This window comes from Cnephaeus nilssonii, assembly GCF_951640355.1.
Source record: "Cnephaeus nilssonii genome assembly, chromosome: 1".
In the NCBI taxonomy this organism is placed as follows: Eukaryota; Metazoa; Chordata; class Mammalia; order Chiroptera; family Vespertilionidae; genus Cnephaeus; species Cnephaeus nilssonii.
Window position 1 is genome coordinate 40,475,605 of NC_137072.1, and position 8,115 is coordinate 40,483,719.

The following is an 8,115-nucleotide window of genomic DNA, read 5'->3' on the forward strand; positions in this document are numbered from 1 at the left end:
AGTGATGGAAATGTCCTGTGTCTGTGCCATTTGGTGTGGTAGCCACCAGCCACATGTGGCTATCAAGCATTTGACATATGGCCAAGTGCAATTGATGGACTGAATCTTTATTTCATTTAGTTTAAAGGATTAGTGGTTGCCATTTGGGTAATATACTCTTACAGTTGTTTACCTCTGGCCAGTTAAGGAAATATTGTTCTCCTCAGAAACAGTTTTGTTTTTAAAGAGATTATAATTCTTGACCCAAAATGAAGAAGGGTAATCTAAGCAGTTATTAAAATGTAACAAATTTTTCCTTAATCTTTATATAGTTTAACTAGAGGCCCGGTGCATGAAATTCATGCACGGGGGGAGAGGTGGGTGGGTAGGGAATCCCTCAGCCCAGCCAGCACCTGCTCCAATCCGGGACTCCTCAGGGGATGTCCGACTGCCTCTTGCGATCCAGGACTGCTGGCTCCTAACTGTTCACCTGCCTGCCTGCCTGATCGCCCCTAACCCTTCTGCCTGCCTGCCTGATCACCCCTAACTGCTCCCCTACTGGCCTGATTGCCCGTAACCACTCCCCTGATGGCCTGATTGCCCCTAATTGTTCCCCTACTGGCCTGATCGCCCCTCCTGAGACGGTCATGATGCCTTACGGCGTCCCAGCTAATTTGCATATTACCTCTATATATATAACTTGATGTAAACTTAAAAACTTCTTATACTTAAGTATGATCATAGGAATAGAAAAATTTTAAGCAAACATATACTCCATAGAATATACCTTGTGATACAAGTGACTTAATCATTATTATGTTATAACTAGAGGCCCAGTGCATGATTTAATCATGCACCTGGTGCACCAGCTGGCTGGCTGTCCGCTGGTGCACCAGGCCTTCCGAAAGCCTCCGGCGTGGCGGAGGCTTTTGAAAGGCCTTGTGCCAGAGCAGACAGACAGCCAGCTCCCCTGCTTTGGCTTTTGATCACGGGGGAGCTGGCTATCTATCCGCTGGTGCACCAGGCCTTCCGAAAGCCTCCGGTGCAGCCATGGCACAGATGCTGAGCTCGCGGCGCCACTGGCGCCGCGAACTCAGCGTCCTGCTGGCCCAATCAGCTACCCCGGCCACCCTGAGTCCTGCCCCCTGCGCCTCCTGCTGGCCCAATCGTGGGCGTAGCGGAGTGATGGTAATTTACATATTACCATTTTATTATGTAGGATATATTACTGATATTTACTATAAATAAAAAGTAATCTGTCTAGCTAACCTGCTGTTATTTATTTTACACTACAGGCCCAGTGCACGAAATTCGTGCACGGGGGAAGGGGTGTCCCTCAGCCCAGCCTGCACCCTCTCCAATCTGGGACCCCTCAAGGGATGTCCAACTGCCCATTTAGGCCTGATCCCGGTAGGATTGGGCCTAAACGGGCTGTTGGACATCCCTCTCACAATACAGGTCTACTGGCTCCCAACTGCTCACCTGCCTGCCTTCCTGATTGCCCCTAACCGCTTCTGCCTGTCAGCCTGATCACCCCCTAACCACTCCCCTGACAGCTTGATTGATGCCTAACTGCTCCCCTGCCAGCCTGTTTGCCCCTAACTGCCCTCCCCTGCAGGTCTGGTCCCCACCAACTGCTCTCCCCTGCAGGCCTGGGTCCACCCCAACTGCCCTTCCCTGCAGGCCCAGTTGTCCCCAACTTCCCTCCTCTGCTGGCCTGGTCACCCCTAACTGCCCTCCCATGCAGTCTTGATTGCCCAAAACTGCCCTCCCTTGCAGGCCTGGTCCCTCCCAACTACCCTCCCCTCCTGGCCATCTTGTGGTGGCCATCTTGTGTCCACATAGGGGCAGCCATCTTTGACTACATGGGGGCAGCCATCTTATGTGTTAGAGTGATGGTCAATTTGCATATTACTCTTTTATTAGATAGGATAGAGGCCTGGTGCACGGGTGGGGACCAGCTGGTTTGCCCGGAAGGGTGTCTTGGATCAGGGTGGGGGTTCCCTTGGGGTGTGGGGCAGCCTGGGCGAGGGGCCTGTGGTGGTTTGCAGGCCGGCCACGCCCCCCGGCGACCCAAGCAAAGGCCCTGGTATCTGGGATTTATTTATCTTCTATTATTGAAACTTTGTAGCCTTGAGCAGAGCCAAGCCTCCTGCTTGCTCCCTGGCCGCAGCCATTTTTGTTGGGATTTATTTATCTTCTATAATTGAAACTTTGTAGCCTTGAGTGGAGTCCTGGGCCAGCCAGGGTGTGCAGCAAGCTTGGCTTCCTCCATTGCTGGGGAAACCCAAGCCTCCTGCTTGCTCCGTGGCCGCAGCCATTTTGGTTGGGTTAATTTGCATACTCACTCCTGATTGGTTGGTGGGCGTGGCTTGTGGGTGTGGCAGAGGTAAGGTCGGTTTGTATACTACTCTTTTATTAGATAGGATATGACTTTTAGAAGTTGCTAGCTTAACAGTTTGGTATGACATACATATATTTCATACTCCATCAATTCTTCATGAGTTAACAGATTTTTCCTACTATTGCTCTTATTATTTGAAATGAGTTTCTTTTTTTAAAGACCTACTAGGCATTGTCAATCTCACTAATTATATTCAGCCATTGTCCTATAGAGAAATCATTTATTACATTGGAAAAGCTACAGTCTTTCACCACTGAGTATAATGTTCATGTTGTTGATTTTTCATATATGATTTTATCATATGTAACTAGTTTTCTTTAATTCTTATTTTATTGAGTGTTTTTATCATGAAAGGCTTTGAATTTTGTCAAAATTCTTTCTGCATCAATTGAGATGATCATGTGTGTTTTTTTCACTTCATTCTGTTGAGGTGGTGTATTATGTTGATCAATTTTGCATTGATGTTCATAAGGGATGTTGGTCTATAGTTTTCTTTGCTTTTTTTCATTTAAAAATTTTATTAAAGTATAATTGGCATACAACATTGTATTAGTTTAGGTGTAAAACAAAGTGGTGTAACATTTATATACCTTATGATATGATCACCTCAATAATCTAGTTAACTTAACAGGGAAAAATCTTCAGTTATAAAATAAGCTGCATGGATGAAGTGTGCAGCACAAGAATATAGTCCATAATATGGTTTTCTTTAGTATGAAGGTTACACTGGTTTCATTGAATTAGTTAGAAAGTATTTCCTCCTCTTCAATATTTTAGAAAGGTTTGAGAAGATTTGGCATCAGTTCTTTTAAACTTTGGTAGAATTTACCTATGAAGCCATCATGTCCAGGGCTTTTTGTTGTTGGGAGATTTTGATTATTGATTCAATCTCCTGACTAGTTATATGTTGATTCATTTTTTTCTTTTTTTTTTTTCATGGTGATTTTAAAATATATATATCTTTTTATTGATTTCAGCGAGGAAGGGAGAGAGAGCAAGAGATAGAAACATCAATGATGAGAAAAAATTGTTGATTGGCTGCTTCCTGCATGCCCTATACTGGGAATGAAGCTCATATGTGCCCTAATCGGGAATCAAACCATGACCTTCTGTTTCACAGGTTGAAGCTCATCCACTTAGCCACACTGGCCAGGCATGACTTTTCTTCATAGATTTTGTGATTCTAGGAATTTGTTCAATTGTTTCTTTCATCTAGGTTATCTAATTTCTTGGCAGACAATCTTATAATCCTTTTTATTTCTGTAGAATCCATTGTAATGTCTCTACTCTCATTTACGATTTTAGTAATTTGAGTCTTCTCCTTTTTTCTTAGTCCATTGAGCTATGTAGTTTTGTCATTTTTTTTTTTTTTTTTTAGCTTTTCTAAGAACCACCCTTTGGTTTCATTTATTTTCTCTATTGCCTTTTCTATTCTCTATTTTATCTTTATCTTTTGTCATCTTTATTATTCCCTTCCTTTTGGTAGCTTTGGGTTTAGTTCTTTTTTTAGTTTCTTAGGTTGTGAAGTTAGATTGTTTGAGATTTTTTTCTTGTTTCTTAATGTAAATGTTTATAGCTATACATTTTTTTCCAGCACCATTTTCACTGTGTCTAATAAGTTGTTTTTTGCTTCACTATTCTCTAAATATATTTTCCTTGTGCCTTTTTTTGATGCATTAGGTGGTTAAAAGTATATTGCATAATTTCCACAAAATATCTTTTTTTTAAACTTTTGTTTTTTATTTCTACATTATCTCATTATGGACAGAAAAGATACTTTGCATCATATCTATATTTTTAAATCTATTGAAACTTATTTTGTGGCATAATGTATGGTCTATACCTCCAAATATAGTATGTAATATTTATGTTATAATACTACATTATGAACTATCCATTAACAATTCTCTGAGAAATCAAAAGCATTTTGAATCCACGTTTCTCCTTATGTTGCCACATTCTCTTCGGGGAAAAAAGAGTTCTGATTTCTCAGACAGGTATGTTTTTGCAAATATAGCAAGATGAGTTACTGAGTATTTAATATGACAGAATAATACTGAGAAATTCAATGTTGTCTTTTGTTTTCTTGGCTATAGAACACCTGGAAGAAAAGAAAATGGTGCAGTTGGCCTGTCCTTGGAGCATTTTGGATAGCATTTGTTATTAGAAGTTTACGGTGACTATAATCAAACTAGTAGCCCATTTGCAGGAAGAATCCTGCAAGCGGCCGCTGCGGCCGCGTGCGCTGCCGCTGCCGCCACTGTTGTGGCCGCAGCATCTGCACCCGCACGCGCAGCTGCTGCCCGCCCCGCTCCGCCCCGCCCCACCCCGCCCGGGCTTTCCCTCTGGCAGCCACCTTGCTTTCCGCTTTTCCTCCCTCTTCCTTCTAAGTTGTCTTCAGTCTTCACTCCTCCCTCCCTCAGTGTATGCAAATTAACCGCCATCTTGTTTGGGTAATTTGCATACTCGCCCTGATTGGCTGGTGGGCGTGGCTTTGGCTGGTGGGCATGGGTTGGGCATAGCGAAGGTGTGGTCAATTGCATATTTGTCTATTATTAGGTAGGATACTGTATTATTCAAAACTCCCTAACCCAAGGAACTTATAGATGCCATGTAATGTGTTTATTGAATTAATCTGTCAATTAATGGGTTCTTTTTGTAATACAACACAATTGAATGAGATGTTTGAGAAGGATGGATGACAAGAAACACCTTTGAAATCACAAAACAGTGAGCTGACTGAATCAGTTCAGGTAGAAGATATATTTTATGAGCCCAGGACACAACTTTAATTATTGTCTTAAGATTATTCATTTATATGCCTGTCTCTATGTTGAGTCTATGATCTCAAGACACAGACATTATCCTATTCTTCTCTTTTTCGTCTGGCAAACAGTAAATACCAAATTTATGTCTCCGCAAATAAAGGAGTGAAAAGATGGATGTTTAGTATATAGTGCATACAGAATTTCTTATTTAGATAGAGCACCTAAACATAGCAAACATGTTTTGAGTAAGACCATTAGGCCATGAAACAGTGATGGTCTTTGTAAATGATGTGGGGACTGAAGTTCCAGGAAAGCAGCTATTGATGTACTTTCTGTCAAGTGCCGCAGGTCAGCATCAGTACTTGCTGTGTGACGTGCACACAATACAAAGAACAGTGGTATGGAAGGACCACCTATTTGTGCATTGCACATCGAACAATCACTTTGAGGTATCTATCACTTAATGCGAAGCCACTGTGACTGTTTATGTCTTCATGTAAACCTTAGTTTAAAACTGCCACTCTCTCCTAAATGTGTGGTCCAAGATAAAGTGCTTCTTCAGATTCAATTTTTCAAGGCATAACAAGGAAAATATTTCCACAGACAAAATAAGGAATTCATTACCCACTTGTTGAAGTTTTATGGAGAGAATGTTTACAGTAGACACATGATTGCCAAGTTTAGGAAAGAGGGCAGAGACCAGAGATAAGATTTCATTTCTGATACCATGTGTCTAGAAGGGCCGTTCTTGGAAACTTGGAGGACCCGGCATGAGAGAGTTACAGGGTTGTGTGGCCATGGATGCTTAGAAATACTGTGTGAATAGAAAACATGTTTGTGCTATGAGGAATTAACCTCAAAAGCAGGCTTCTAAAAATTAACATTTTCCTGAAAGTTTGGAAAAGTAGGTAGTGTAGATAACTGATGATAACTGTAAAAGTTGTTTTGAAAATATTATTCCACAACATTAAATAAATAATTAGAACAATTTCCTCTCCTTTTTAATTCTTTTAATTCCCTGGTGTTGTGTGCAAACCATTTTTTTCTTTTCTTTCTTTAAATATATGTTTTATCGTTGATAGTATTACAGATAGCTCCCATTTCCCCCCAATAATTTCTTTTCCATCCTCCTGTGTCCCCACCTCCCAGGCACACTGAGGCCTGTGTACCTTCCAAGGGATGTGAGGACCCTGATGCCCAAGACAGGAGCCTGGAGTTTACCACAAGTAGAAATGATTTTTTTAAGTAAGTGGAATTGCTTCCTGCCATTGTGGGAAGACAGCAAGAGCACTGGATGGTGGCTGCAGCCCCGGACCCTAGGTGAAACCCTCCCACAGCTGTGCAGTGGGCCATCCAGGGCGTGGAATCTGCCGCTCTCCCCACCCAGAATCTGTTCTCCTGCCAAAGTCCAGCACCTCAGCTTTCCGTTGGGAACTCAACCTACCTGCTTCCAGTCCAAACAGTCCTGAGGGCTGACCCCACGTCTAACCAAATCTATGTTCCAACTTCTGGGTGCTCTGACAAGATCTAGAATGAGGAAGTGACTTAATCCAGGTCAAGGCATTTAAACCTGTGACTTTTCATGGAACCTAAGGGAAGAAGAAACTTTCCCCATTAAAATGGATGGTGAGCCCGGCCAGCGTGGCTCAGTGGTTGAGTGTCGACCTATGAACCAGGAGGTCATGGTTTGATTCCCCGTCAGGGCACATGCCCTGGTTGCGGGCTTGATCCCCAGTAGGGGTCTTGTAGGAGGCAGCCAATCAATGATTCTCTCTCAACATTGATATTTCTATCTCTTTCTCCCTCTCCCTTCCTCTCTGAAATCAATTATACACACACACACACACACACACACACACACACACACACACACACACTGAGTGGCCAGATTATGATCTCTGAATGCATAATCATATATATATATGAAACTTATTTAAATAAATAAATCAATAAAATGGATGGTGAGGGGGGTCAGCCTGGCACTGTTGATGGCACCTGATAAAGGAGCGAGATTGTGCCTGTGAATGGAGCAGCCCAAAGACACTTAGCAGGACAAAAGGTTGGAGAGGGACCAAGTCCCACTGCAGGTGTGAGAACCTGGACCTGCCAGGTCCAAACCCATCCTTTAGCTTGCCTCTTACAAGTATTAATTTATCCCTACCATTTGACCAATTTGTTTTACTTTAGTAAGTGTGTCCAGTCTCTTGCAATCAAATAAGTCCTAGCTGACACATCAGAATCAATAATCCCCAAGACTCCCTCTGCATGGTGTCCTTACTGGGCAGGACTTGGCTGGGAGATGAAGACACAGGGTGGGGTCAGATCTTAGGGCAGCGGCAAATCAGTTCTGTCCCTGTTCCTTGTCTGTTCTGGAAGAGAAAAACCTCAGAACAAGAAGAGGAGAACCAGCAGGGGGGAGAGGTCCCTGGATGGGTAATTTATCTGTTTGTATTTTCCTTACTTTTAGAGTCTATATTATTAATGCTTATTTTTACTAGGAGATTACCCATTTCCTCTAGGCTTCAATTTTGATGCAATAGGTTTCTGTTATTTTACTTTAATTTTCCCTCTCTTTTTCAGGTGTTTACAGAATTGTTATAATTAATAAGTAAATATTGATTCATTATTATGAAACTAGAGACCTGGTGCACAAAATTCGTGCATGGGGGGGAGAGGGGAGGTGTGTCCCTCAGCCCAGCCTGCACCCTCTCCAATCTGGGACCCCTCAAGGGATGTCCCACTGCCCGTTTAGGCCTGATCCTACTGGGATCAGGCCTAAACGGGCAGTGGGACATCCCTCTTACAATCCAGGACTGCTGGCTCCCAACTGCTCGCCTGCCTGACTTCCTGATTGCCCCTAACTGCTTTTGCCTGCAGCCTGGTCACTCCCTAACCACTCCCCTGCCAGCCTAATTTATGCCTAACTGCTCCCCTGCCAGCCTGTTTGCCCCTAACTGCTCTCCC